Here is a 14,348-nt window from a genome sequence, read left to right on the forward strand (position 1 = left end):
GCCGCCCCGACGTTCCCTCGAATCGCTCGCACTCGGAGCAAGAGGCCACGAGCGTCGCAAAAGCGCGCGCGCGGGAAGCAGCGGCGCGGGTCTGCGCGTGCGCCGTCTCTCGGGGCGATGGGGCGGGAAAGCGAAACCGGCCGTCGGCCCCTCCCCGGCGTACAGGAACCGCTGAGCCTCTATAAGAAGGGGCCCGGGTCCGCTCGCCAGGCCACAGCATCCTGACCCGGGCCCGGACCCAGACGCCTCGCCCGACACATCGTGTACTTGCCCCCTCCGACCCCGCGACTCGACCCCTTGGCCGACGAGCCGACGCGGCCCGTCACTGTCACCCAAAAGGTACGGCGTTCATCTGCTTCGCCACTTCGCCTGCTTTGCTTGTCTCGTGCGCACGCTAATGACGTGTTGCTTGAGGGTGAGCCACTAAAGGGAAATGCTTACAGGGTACTCGCTCGCGTTAGTTGAGCTTTAACCAGACGCGGAATCACTCCCTGTGTATGACAACTCCGATAGTACACGACCTGCGGCATATCGTTTCCATTTGCAGCATTTCCCGTCGGCAAAGCCCACATGTCTGAGAAGTCATAATCTTTGTCAGTAACCGCTATCCTATGGTCAGCACCCGTTCTCCAGAACCATTTTCGCAGACAAACGGTTTTTGTGAATATGGGCCAACTCTCTTCGGAGTTGCACGGGGTAAACGTAGATGACAGTGCCAGTTTAAAAGAACGCGTCGTCGGGGTAGTTGGTTCCCCCGTTTGCATGTTTAAATAAGCCCACACTTTGAAGGAAGACGAAGTGCCTTTCCCGTGTCTTTCTTTTCGTCTTCTTTGGAAGTGTGTGCTTGCTTAAATATGAAAACATTGCGAGCATTGAGCAAGGATGTACGTACAACCCTCCTCTGCTGTTTTCCTCTCCAAACACCAAAAAGTATTTTATCTGCTCCCTTACGCCGTTTCTTGTCTTGTCCCACATCCAGAGATGGTGATCTTGATGATGATGACATGGAATATTTTTTTTGTGCTTCGCAAAACAAACAAAGGAAGAAAAAAAACGGAAACCACGCGTCTTAGGCTATACGGCAATTTTCATCGGTAGGAGTTGCTCACGTAGGATTTGACGAGGAACGTTATAGCGACAGTACTTTTTTGTGGCGCCTTACCTTGTGTACCGAAAAAGGAACGCGGACACGTTGGCTTACCACGTGTCAACTTTTGTCGGCGTCCCTTTTTCTTCGATTTCGTGCGATCGAAACATTCCTACAGGAGACAAGGGGATTTTTTTTTCCATGCGAATTCCTTAGAACTATTAGGTGACAATTCGTATTTCTTTCGATAAGTGATTTTCTTGACGAGCGATGTCCATTCTGCACACAATTGCATACATCGTATGGCTAGTTCCTGTTGTAGCTGTCGCGTGATGCACAGAAGCCAAAGGACAAAAACACCGATTATTCATCAACCGTGAACAGCGTATCGTGAAAGCATGACCCGGCACTGACATTCGTCGTGTAGTCGTGCATTCAGCCGGATACCCTTGTGTAAAGCGCTTCATGTAAATTACGGTGGCGAGGAGACGGCGATTTTTAAAGAGTGTATGGAATCCGAAGTCGCGCCTGGCCTTTCCAGCTCTTCACGCGAAACCGGGCATATGCACGGGGAACTGCATGGGCGAGATCTTATTTTCTTGAGGTTTGGGAAAAGGAAATTACGATCTATACATGTACTTCGCACATTATTATGAACGTTACCAACGCTCGTTACTTTTGTGCTTGGCTCTCTCCATCACCTCTCACGTCAACTTGCGCACGTCGATCGCTGCTTTGTTTTATACGGCGTTACGCTGTTGCGAAAAACTGAAATGGTGGCTCGGTGTTTGGAAACTTATTGCTCTACCGATTGACATGAGCTTCTGGTTTTGTTGAATACTCGCTCAAAAAGGAAAGAAAAAAGAAAAAGAAAAGAAACGGGAAGAAAGAAAGAAAGAAAGAAAGAAAGAAAGAAAGAAAGAAAGAAAGAAAGAAAGAAAGAAAGAAAGAAAGAGAAGCCTCTTGTTGTACTATAGTAACTGGCATGACGTACAACAACAGCAAGTGTGAACACTGCATAAACCATTATATCACCAAATATTGGAGTACAACGACCAACGGGTGTCAACCTCCGTGATATACAGAAATACATACTTACAGTTATAAGCGCGCACTCGATACCGAGAACACCGTATTGTCAAATAAATACCATGTGGGTATAATGATCGACTCGGCTTGTAATGCTTCATGTGAATGCTTAAGTTTCCCTCTGCGTGATTAGTCAATTCAGCGATATTTTTTCTGCATAAACATGCAATCCCATCGGCTCCTACGGATGCCTCTTAACAACTGCTTTTTACAGCAAGGTACGCGCTCATAGTTCCGGAATAATCGACTGTGTTTACAATGCCTGCAGGCGCGATGCTCGATGTTGTGTTTTTGTACTTTTGTAGAGATTAGACTTATGCAAATGAAACTCTACTGGTGGAACGTGAGAGCTCCACCTCGTCGTGGTAACCTCCAGCTGCCTTATGGGACACCACTGGCTAAACGAGAAAAAGGGAACGGGCTAAAAGTATTTAGCATTGTTTCAAGATGATCATTGCTGTCGTGTTGGTTTCGTTCCCGACTTGGTCTTCTTCCGGACGAAGATGCAAGACGAGCGTGAGCTTCACGATTAAAAATTAAATTCTGGGGTTTTCCGCGTCGAAACCACGCTCTGATTATTAGGCACGCCATATTGGGCGACTATCGAATAATTCTGACCACCAGGGCTTCTTTAACGTGCCCCCACTGCTCGGGCGCTTTTGCATTTCGGCCATATCGAAATTGGGCCGTCGTGGCCGGGATTTGATCCCGCGACCTCGTGCGTAGCAGCGCAACGCCCTAGCCACGAAGCAACACCGGCGGGCCTTTGACGAATGCGTGCGAGAGGCGTGTGTAACTTCGATTCAATCGCACCAACCAGGGTTTGAGTCCTGTTTCCGGCACATCTTTTGTTTTTGATGCGAAAGCATCAAATGGCCCATTGAGCGAAAAAGCCGGCGGCTTCTGTAGTAGCGAAACGGCACCTAAATTCCCATTGGGCCGCTGCGACGCCACGCCACGAGCGCGCCTCGGCGGAGCAGAGCGGACGAACACCTGCTGCCGCGCTAGGACGCCATGTGTTGCGTGAGGAGAGCGGGCATCGGCGCGACGCCACGTCACCAGCACTCCTCGACGGAGCAGATACGGCGACGCGACGCCGCGGGGCGAGACGGGTTGGCGCCGGCAAGGAAGTCACGTGACGCGATCCCTCGCTCTCTAGTCGCACAGGACGTCGGTGGCGTGCGGCGGTGGCCCCACAGGCTGCTTCTGCGTGCTGGCTCGGGCAGCACGTACATCTATGGTACATTACTCGCAGCGCAAACCTCGAAGGACCGCTAAGCGGTGTTCAAGTGGATCCTTTTGCATTCACAATTCATAAGAACTGCTTAGGTGTCCTCGGATCTTTAAATGGATGTAGTTAAGAATGGACTGCACCCAGCGCAAGCAAAGGCCTTCTGCATAAGTGTCATCAGATAAAAAATGAATTTATAAAAAAAATTATATGCGTTATATTTATCTTCACTGACGTGTGAATTATGCAGTCCCAAAGTTCAGGAAACACAAACTTTCGCTGAGGTTCTTCGAAGTTCTTCACTAGTGTCGCTCCCGCAAACGCAACTTTCACGAACTAAGAACCTGTATCCCTCATGAGTGCAACAGCAGAAACACATCGTCCGCAAATTTGCCTATATTAATTTTCCGAATCTTTGAACTTTCTTTTTATCTGATAACTTTTTTATTACCACTCAAAAGAGTAGCCGTCACCAATATAATGAATGAATGAATGTTAGTTTATTCGGAAATTTCCAAGACTGTCCAGGGGCCCCAGGGACTAAAGGCATGTGACTTTGCCTAACGCCGCTCCGGACCCCTTAGGCGCACTCGAACAATCAAAATAATTCAATTTTCAGGCACAACAATTCGAGGCAGCTACGTCAAAGTTACTGGTGACCGACTACAAGATCACAAATTGTAAATCATTAGCAAAACGGGATTACATGGGAATAGTACATGCAGCACAAGAAGGTAACTAAATCGCTTTCTTTTATTTTCATTTTAATAAATAACCAGAAAATGCCGCATCACGCGTCGATGCCTTTCAGATAACAAATTAATTTTATCTTTACTCTTTGAGCTGCGACGCGCGAAGGCAGAATGGCCGCAGATTTCGAGGAGGGGCACGGGTAGCGCCTAGGGCGCACGTTACGATTTTCCTTTTTCCCCAGAGGATGCGATTTGTAAAGGTGGTGGTGGTGGTGGTGATGTTGAAGCAGGCGGGGTTAGCCTGGCATGCATAGCCGGCAATTGTTCCGCCTGATCCTCCTTCGAGTTGAGATCAGGGGTGTGTCACCAGGTGTCGATGAGCCCTGTGTCTCGCAGGAAGGCTATCAGCAGTCGTTGCGCTCTCTTCCTGAATGCCGCGGGCCCTCCGGGGAAAACAACGTCTTCAAAGGTCCTGTGCGTGAGACCGCTCTTTTGTAGGTTGTCGACCATCGCTTTCCTTTCTGTGTCAAACTGCGGGCATAGCCAAATGAAATGTCCGATGTCGCCAATGTCACCACAGAAAACACAGAGTGGGGAAGCGCGAAGCCCAGTCTTGAATAACCAAGCTGGGGTGTACGCGGAGTCGGTCCTGATGCGGTATAAAAGCGTCGCTTGTTCGCGTGTAAATCCATGAGTCACACAGGATTCGTGTGGATTCTTGTGCATCTCTCTAAAGTGAAGGCGGATTGCACCCTTTGTAAAGAACACTAACAATAGACATTAACTTAAAGCTGTTTAGCAAGCTACTATTCTACAGTAGTAAAAAGGCCACTCCAGCGTGACAAGAAGCTTTGCAATCCCCAGAAGGCACAAAAAACGAAACATGGGTGGCGACTTCGCCCCACGGTTTCAGCGCCGTGGCTCGTGGTGACGTCATGCACTTTGGCAGCGTTCACCTGGATTTAAGTAATTGTTTCTTTAGGGAACTTTTGCTGCGCGAGAACGGCTCACTGTGACACGAGCAGGATACTTTGAAATCAGTGACGTCACACTGCCAGTGCTGATGTTCGGGCGTGAAGTTATAAAAAAAAGTTTGCACGTCAGTTTCTTTAGTAATAATTAACCCTCTCCCGCCTAATGCATGAAAATGGGGTATTGAAAGGATACTTCCAAGGATGCTTTATGATTATAATGTTTCAGTGCTCTTCAGTAGTGTCCCTTCAACGCACACTCCTGTCCTTGCGCATCGCTTCACAGTTGACAACGCTAGCACTAGCCATGACCCTATGCGATGTTATAGGGCCCCATAGATGTCGCCACAGCCCTGTCTCGGCTTACCACTCTCCTTCCTTAAAGGCAAGCCGTATTTGCCTCTTCTCTCCCCCCCCCCCCCCCTCTCGCGTTTAATTTGCGGGTACTGGCTGTCTTGCCGAGTAGACCCAAGCCTGCTATCCACTTCCACCCTACACACTTGGCCACTACGCCCTACCCACTAATCTTGCCTCTATACGAAGCTCTCATTGATGGAGCCACGATGCTGTGGCGGCTTTCTTGCGGCTCGGTGCGCGCGCCGCGCTTTCGCGACGCGGCCGATGAGCACCGAAGAGCGCGATGAACATTTCGACCAGAAATGCGAAACTGAGCAGCTTCCATCAGCAGCGAAGGATGCCTGGCAGCATGAGTACACCCATCTTTGCTCAGGTCTTCCGACCTTGCCGCTTGACTGGGGAGGGCTCCTCCTTCTTCTTTTCTTTTATTCCCCTCACCCCTGCCCTGTCCAGTGCTGTTGACGTGTCCTCACAGCGAGATACAGTTATGGCGCTGCACTTTTCAATTTCCTTCCTTTAAACGCCACATACTACACCCTTGCTCGCAAACACGAAGCGGGGCCAGCTAGGCCCACGTCGTTCACAGGTGCGAGCAAGTACACTTTGAGAAACACTCTATACAGAACACAGAGTTCGGCTGCACGCGCGGTGCCTGCGGTAGAGTCTGGTTTCAGTCGGCCGTGTCCGCGGTGGCAGTCCTGGTATCACGGTTGAACGCAGCACCACAAGGTGGCGTCACTGGCTCCCTCGGCTTAGAGTTACTGTATATGGCTCCCAAAGGGAGACCTTGGTAGCATATCCAGCAACTCTACCTCGGCTATGCGTGGGCATTGCCATAGTATAGGCCGAAAGCAATGCGTAGCTAATACATTATGCAGTTGTGAGAGTTGCTGACGATCAGCAGACGATATTAACCCGATCCGGATCGTTGGACCGTGTAGCAGCGACCACTGTTGATCGCGATCAAGAAATCCGATCCGGATCGGCCCCGATCGCGATCAGAAGTGTACGTGTGACACCGGTATAACACAACATAGTATAACGCAACATAACATAGCATAACATAGCTTTACATAACATAACTTTACAAAGCATAGCATATATGGCATGCAAAAAGAAAAAGACATAGATTGAGATTTCAGGAAGTCCCGACATCAAGCACATGGTAACTGACACATCGAACAAGGCGGACACATGCTCACAAACAAACAAGAACAAATAGTACACATGCCATACATCAACGGTCCACCACATAACATACAAAAAGAACATTGACATTTCTGGAAATAAATCATGAAATGGATTGGAGTGCTGCTTGGAAAATGGGCAAATGTCTGTGGAACATGTCAATTTCGTGTGAATGCTCGTTGTATAATATAGGCCTGCAGAATCCTGGCCAAAGGATTCTTTGAGGTGCCAGAAGTAGATACATGAAAGGGGCTAGACACGCTAGTTATTTTTCGTGGAATTCTTATACTAACGCTAATATTTCTGTACAATCAATGAGACCATTTGCAAGCTCGAATAAGGAAATTAAGAAGTCAGCTTTCGTGGGTCTTGAGTCCAGGTCTTCTAGACCAAGCGAGGACTGACAGCGAGGCTGTTGTTCACGGCCGACCTGCCTGGAGCACCGATATCGATGTTATAGAAACAAATTTCCTCTAAAGTCTGTCCATTCGATCTTTGTTAAACAACGATCGGCAAGTATACTGTTCCAAACGACAGCGGCATATTCCAGCAGAGGTCGGCAGAGGGATGTGTACAGGTTATTTAACGTGCATCTAAATATAAGTACACGAGAGTGTTCTTTTTTTTTTTAATTTCGGCTCCACCGAAATGCGGCCGCCCGGGTCGGGTATCGAGCCCACCACCTCACGCTCAGCATCAGAACGCCGTAGCCACTTAGAAACAGCGGCGAGTACAGTTCGAATTGCGGACGAAGCATTTCCGCTTCACGTTTGATATTCAGCCAACTTTTGCTAATACAAAGAATCTAAAACTAGAGGATCTTTTGTACTCGAAACATACAATGGCGTCAAGGGGCTTTGGGGACAACACGGCCTCGGCACCGCGAATGCTTCTCGGAAGTTTCTAAAGAAACAATGATTGCTTATGATGCTCGCACCACATCTAAATATATCTATAGCTCCGTAATTGGGGCTGGAAAAAGCGGCTTGTTGAACGACGCTAATTGGCCGACAAATCGCGTGTAATACTACCCTTGTCGTACAGCTGTAACAAGCGTTTTCTTCGCCATTTGGGCCGCAAAACTGCGACTTGCATTCCTTCATTATGCCATCCCACGCTGACATGACGGCGCAGAGCTGACAAAGCCAGTCACAACGCATATAGCCTAAGGCCACGTTAAGTGTTTTGGAAAACACACGAGAAAATTCCTAGCAACGCCAGAAGGTGACCGGCTCCATCTGCTGCCTTCTTTTCTGAGAACTGAAGAAAATGTTTCTGGAAAAAAAAAATAATGGAAGCCCCCTCGTGCATCTCCCTTTCTGAGACAAGCGACAAATACTGCCAGAACGAAGGGCGCGCTTTCCAATCTAGGAGTCGAGGCTGCGTGGCAAGTGTTCGCATGCGACGCGTTCTTCTTTCCATAATCCCATTCGGGTGAGTCGACATTTGTCGTATTCGCCTACGCGCAGGGAGGCTGCGCTCGCGCTGCATTACCGAAACATGTGGGCATTTGCAAATCCTCCGCGAAGACGGTTGCAAATCCTTTCTTTCCGGCCTACCCCGGATGGGAGGCAGGAAAATGAGCGAGCGCTGCCCTTCAAACGGGGAGGGAAAGAGGGACGTGAAAGGAACCACTTCTATTGGGTTGTGTACGGTCAAGGACACAACGCTACACTGTGTCGCAGAAGGGGGCCACATATAGCGCAGCGGACGGAGAATCCTTTTTAGGGATTGTTTATTTATTGATTTATTTTATGCTTTCTTTTTGCTCGCGGAGAGTGACGCGTCTGCAAGGCGCGCTTCATGTCTCAGCAAATTATCCTCGGCTGGCTAGCAGACAGCTTTTCCGCAAGCGGTAGGTGCAGCGTTTCCCACAAAACTCTGACACGTGCAGCTCCTGCAGAGAAGCTGGCTTTGGCCCTCGCTGGTTTTGAGTTGTGCAGTCGCTCAGTTAGCCGCGGCGTGTGGCGACGCGGTTCGCTCGGTGGGGTTGTATACAACGTTCACTGGAGGGATTCACTTGCTGGGACCCTACCTAAACTAAAACATCACCGACAAATGGAATGCGTGCTCAGCGTCGCGGCAATGTTAATATTTTCGGCAGTACTAGCTCGGAGAGAAAGAAAGCGGAAATGGCAGGCACGTTGGCTAGGCGCACACGCAGTTGGCTCCCGTACGCATTGGGAGAGGCAAGAAAAAAGAATGTTTGCCTGTTTGTTTGTTTGAAACCTAAGACTTTTGGCTAGAAAAGGACAATCGACGTGGGTTTCGTCCGTATGTACGAGTGCAGCGTGGATGAACTAATCGGCCCACTAGCTTTCGATGACAAGTCATTGGAGGTCACTTGAGTGTGCCATCATCCAGATGGTTTCTTGTTCCTGTATCTGAAAACACGTATTCGCAGACATCGACGCTCATAAGCTGCCATGCACGCAAACAAACACCGCTCATTACGATTTAGTTAAGGCTTTATTGTATAATTCCGTGTTTTTGTCACACCTAAATGACTGCCAGCTTGTGTGCGCGACAACCACTGCCACTACCTTGCCAAAAATATTACGCGTCATATCTAATGAAACCATTTTCGCACACACAGATGAGTTGTTCGTTAGGCATGAGCTTATAACATCTCTGGCGTATCTTCATACCACTGTACCCGCGTATAACAGCAGACACTGGGAGCTTTGGCATTTTCCGAAATGTCGAACTAATTACGCAACTCAAAGTTTAGGTAATAGATGTGGTAACTACCACATCTATTAAACAAGTTTAATGAAATGAATGCCGATGCATGTAACGTTTCTCTGAAAACGCTGATTCATGTGATTTCATATGTGTCTTAGCCACGTCTTATCCCATTCTATGAAATAAGTTTCCTTACGCATTGTGCCATGTTAGTTTGTTAGGTCGTATTGCATACATACCATCAGTATGCAATGCAATCGTCACTTTCTGTTTGGCAAGGTCTTTCACATAACCGTTTATTATTTCTTGTGTTAGTATCTTACTGTTTCTTTTTCTGTACCCGTTGCTGATTTATTCATTACCGCGGTACTTATTTCTCTTTGACTGCTTACATAGCCGTATTCTTTAATAACTCTAGAACTATTTAAACTAATGTTTAAATTTGTTTCATTCTGGCGAATATCTAGCTTTTTCTTTCTTTCTTTCTTTCTTTCTTTCTTTCTGTCTTTCTTTCTTTCTTTCTTTTAGCTTTTTTTTCGTCAACTGGCGGCCCCGTATTGCAGGAATCGATGGGCTCGGCAATTTGCTCATGCAGCATATTTTTTCTCAACCCCTCCACAAGTACGAATCGGAAATGAAGTCAATTTAATTCATTGTCCGCAGCGAAATAATCTATCAACACCACTCTGCGTTCAAGGCCTCCCCATCCCTGACTACTCATATATTGCAACGCAAAGCCCTGCAGATTGCGAGAACATAGCAGGCGGTGTAGTGCATTGCTAGGCAAATTGAAGCTCTTTCGTTGTCTATAAAGCCAATCAATGACACCGTCTTTCTCATTCGCTCGTCAGTACAGGCAGAGTTAGCTACGGGATGAGGTGGAGAGAATGGAGGCGTGCGCGTTCTGCTACTCCGTTTTACTGCTATAATTTGATGCACATTACCATGGTCACCGAAGAGAAATTTATCCACAATTTCCTGGTAATGTAATTCCTGGGGAACTAACTTCGCTTTCAGTCTGTATACTCGCGTTCCAGTGCTCGCGTTTGCATTTCTTCATGCGTTGACGCTGCAAAGCGTCGTTATTACGAGGGCCGCGTGACACTAGCTGAAACACAACCGCACGTGTCGTCTGCGCTCCGGGTGAAAGCCGCACGCCGAACAAATTAATATTGACCAAGGGGCGCCTGTCACAGCGTCACCTGAAACTGAAGCACGCGTTCGCAAACAACTTTGCCCATGTTTGGCAGTAATAACAAGCGAACGAAGTGCGGCCAGAGGTTCCACGCAGCCTCCCTAGCCTCTATCTCCCCTGCGCTCCAGCTGAATGCACGTTCCTTTTGTTAGTCGCATGGCTTCATTTATAGATAGTATATTATACCTGAACTCCCACCCTCGCGTAACGCAGAACGGAGCATCCAAAAGACACGCGGCCCTTTATTTTAGCTAAAAGGTTAACGGGCGGGGGAGTATGACAACGAAAACGAGAAGACACTGGGAGGCCGAAAAAAAAAAGAAGAGGGAAGAACGAGAGAAGCGCAGATACCGAAAGCGGAAGCCAGCGAGCAAATTTAACAAGTTGCCATCGCGGGGCCTATGCTTTCTCATGGATTTCCGCTGAACGAAAAAAAGGAGAAAGAGTGATCGCTTCTCTAGTTGGTGGAATCCCAATTCCTAGCTTTTTTTAAGCTTTCTTCGCAGTGCACTTTCTCAGCTACCAGTGACTGCATGCGGCAGTTGCACGCGTACGCTGTTCCTCCTTCTATTCCAGAACGGGTTCAATAATAATAATAATAATAATAATAATAATAATAATAATAATAATAATAATAATAATAATAATAATAATAATAATAATAATAATAATAATAATAACAATAACAATAACAATAACAATAATGATGATGATTGAAGATGATCACGGTACCTTGTGGAATCACGTAACGCTGCTTCCTATCAACAAGAGTCTTTGATCACAAGGAGATCTGCAGCATTTAGGAGGGCTGTTTCGTGCTTTATGCAAGTTGTCTGTTGCATCGTCTCTACAAACCGGTTTGTTATAAACTGAGCAAAAAAAAAAAACATACAAGAAAGTCTGCCTACGTGCCACTCTTGCTTTCTGCGCAACCTGCCTGGCAACGCTGCCATGGCACGGCGTAAAGCCTGTTGCCCCCGATCACAACGTGGACACAAAAGAACAATAATAAACAAATTATTAAATAAAGCAACAACATGCTGATCGGCGGGCAAAGACGGCAGTACGCTGCTGGGAAGCGTCGCGCTCTTCGCGTAGGGCTTTGTTGGGCTCCGATGCGAACTTTTATTTTTGCTCCACCTTCCATGTTTTCTTGCTTTTTGCCTCAGATTTTCTTCGATAACTGTTGTGTTGGAATAGCCGGCTATTTTACTAGCGAAGAAATCTCCAACGTCGTCGTAGGTAACGAACAGCAAAACGTTGGTTTCACTTTGCGAAAGGCCGGTTTTAGCCCTGCCGGCGTTTGCTGCTCACTGCGTTGTTTCCATGCCGTATATCGTCCTCCACATAGAGGACGCAGCCTCCCACCACCTGCATCCGTTTTCTGCCTCAAGAAACTTTCCGGACTTTCTCTTCGCCTACTGATATCAAACGATACGACTTGAATTGGAAATTCCCGTCTGGGTACCGTGCACAGCGAACGAGGCCTTCCGTTCTGCGACTGCGTGCAGCACTCCGAGTTTGTGCTTCGTCCGTTTCTCTGAGGCTCAACAGACGCTAAACACGCCAAGTGCAGCTTCTCGTATACCGTGTAGGGATGCACATCAACATGCGTGGCCGCGCGGCGACGACACGGTCTGCTTGTTGTGCAAAGCTAGCTTTCATTACTATGCACAAAGGAGAGCAGAAGGTGGGCGTTGTTGGCATCTGACGACGCGCCAACAACATTAAAGAACATTCAAGCGCAGTATGTCAGAAACTGCGACTGTCAGGAGGTGTCACGTGGGAGAAGTTGCTGCTTGGAACAACAAAGAAAACAGAAAAGCACCTATAGCCCGGCAAATGCAAATAGTCCAGGGAATAGCCCGGTCGTATATTTTGCTGCCACCTCATACTTGACATCGCATCGATCATGCCTACGAAGTTTACCCCATTTTCGCCCGGACGGAAAAGTACAAGAATTCGCCTTTAACCTTATCAATAAGAGAATGGAATGAGTTACCCTCCAGGATGACCACGATAACACAGGCTTCTTTATTTCATTCAGCACTGCTAATGTTTCTAGAATACCAGTACTTTCAGTAAAAAAAAAAAAAAAATCCTAGAGCACTTATTCGCAACCACAATTTGTTCTTTCTTTGTTGAATGTACATTTTTTCTAAGAATGTTTATCTCGTTACTATGTTTTACGACAAGTTGTACCAAAGTGCTGTATAATTAACTACTTGCAATGCTCCTTTGTGAAAATGATGTTCTGCCCTATGCCAACCCCCCCACCCCCCTTTAATGTAATGCCCCTTGCGGGCCCTTAGTGTATCGAAATAAAAATAAAATAAAGGGCACCGGTTCGAATGAACGAATCTAGTAGCGGTCGGCTTCCTCCTGCGCTGCCACGACGGGAGAAGTGAAGGTACGTGCACGGTAGTGACATTACGCAAAATGACAATTTGAACCTTTCCTAACTAAAGTAAGGGCTGTGCTAACCTCTGTAAACGCGTGCGAGTCTATTCGTATTTATGAACTTTCATGCTTCTTCACTCCCCAAACAGGAAAACGATGTCTTCTTGTCATCTTACCTCGTCCGTTCATGTTACTTTTCTTGGAGTCATTGTTGACACTCATCTTAAATTTCAAGATGAGGCTTATAGCGCACGAAAGGACTAGGACACAGAAAGACGTGGTACGCACAGGCGCTGACTTCCAACAGTGTTTATTTCGAGTGTGAGAATACCACATATATATGGGCAACATCAAGAATTGTCACGAATGTGCAGTTTGCATTACTCACCTATCTTTACGTAGATAGGATAACTCTTTAGACGAAAGGGCAATTGATGGTTTTGAAACGCAGTTATCCCATAACCTATCAATCATGTCGGCTTCGATAATTTTCCGATAAAACGTTTCAGCTTCGCTGGTTAACCATCTATACGGAGTGCTTGGGCAGTGATTTCTTTTTTTTTTCTTCATTTGCTTTGTTTTATTCTCAGTACTCTACTTGGATAGATCTCCCCCACGATGTTTAAGTTTTGGGACTTCCTTCTGTATCGTGCACAAATTTTCATTGTTTATATTACTTGCAACAAATCTGAATCTGAAAAATTGAATAAGGTTTACAGTTTCTGAATGATATGGCGCCTGATAGAAAGTGCCCATGCCACAACATTTGCTTCGATGCCTGATCGCCAAATATTCCTTATCATATCCCACATCACTGCCCTTTTGTTGCAAAAAAGAATTGAAAATTGAAAGCTAATTAATAGCCTTCAATTTCAGGGTTATATAGCCTAGAACTTTATTGAAGTTGAGTGAAATAGTAACATTGTCCATTGTTCAACTTTTAATGGCTAACTCGTCAGAGGGAGAGAGCTGAGGAAAGAGCGATGGAAAGGCAGATAGGAGGTGCTGTTGAGCCCTCCGGCTTGTGATGGCAATTAACCTTTTAAGGCGTGTCACATTCCTTATAGCGTACGTTATTACCGTCATATCTGTCTAATTTCATCACTTTCGTCGCTCTAAACTCTCAAGTTTAGAAGAGGGCAGCAAGCCCAAAGAGTTTCATTTCTTTCAAGTAAATCAGTCGTTCAGGCAATCAGTGAACACAACGTTGCAACGACCAAAAAGAAATGATAGGATTGCGAGCGTAGCGGCTTTAGGAACGCAAAGCTGCCACATGTTGGCTTCACGTCGCACGGATAGCACCCGCCGCGGTGGCCTAGAGCCTATGGTGTTGCGCTGCTAAGCACCAGGTCGCGGGATCAAATCCGGGCCGCGGCGGCCGCATTTCTATGGGGGCGAAAGCACAAACGCCCGTGTTCGTGCATTAGGGACACGTTAAAGATCCCCTGGTGGT

At 47.2% G+C, this 14,348-nt stretch overlaps 1 protein-coding gene across 1 annotated transcript in view; it reads left to right on the forward strand.

Annotated features, from left to right (window-relative positions):
* The first annotated feature begins 209 nt into the window (after positions 1–209).
* Positions 210–14,348, forward strand: part of LOC126545545 (zwei Ig domain protein zig-2-like) — a 129,677-nt gene continuing 115,538 nt past the window's right edge. Inside the window, exon 1 of the mRNA XM_050193463.3 lies at positions 210–339. The gene's annotated coding sequence lies outside the window, so the exon portion shown is untranslated. The remainder of the gene's footprint in view (positions 340–14,348) is intronic.

This window comes from Dermacentor andersoni, chromosome 1 (genome assembly GCF_023375885.2).
Source record: "Dermacentor andersoni chromosome 1, qqDerAnde1_hic_scaffold, whole genome shotgun sequence".
Taxonomy (NCBI): Eukaryota; Metazoa; Arthropoda; class Arachnida; order Ixodida; family Ixodidae; genus Dermacentor; species Dermacentor andersoni.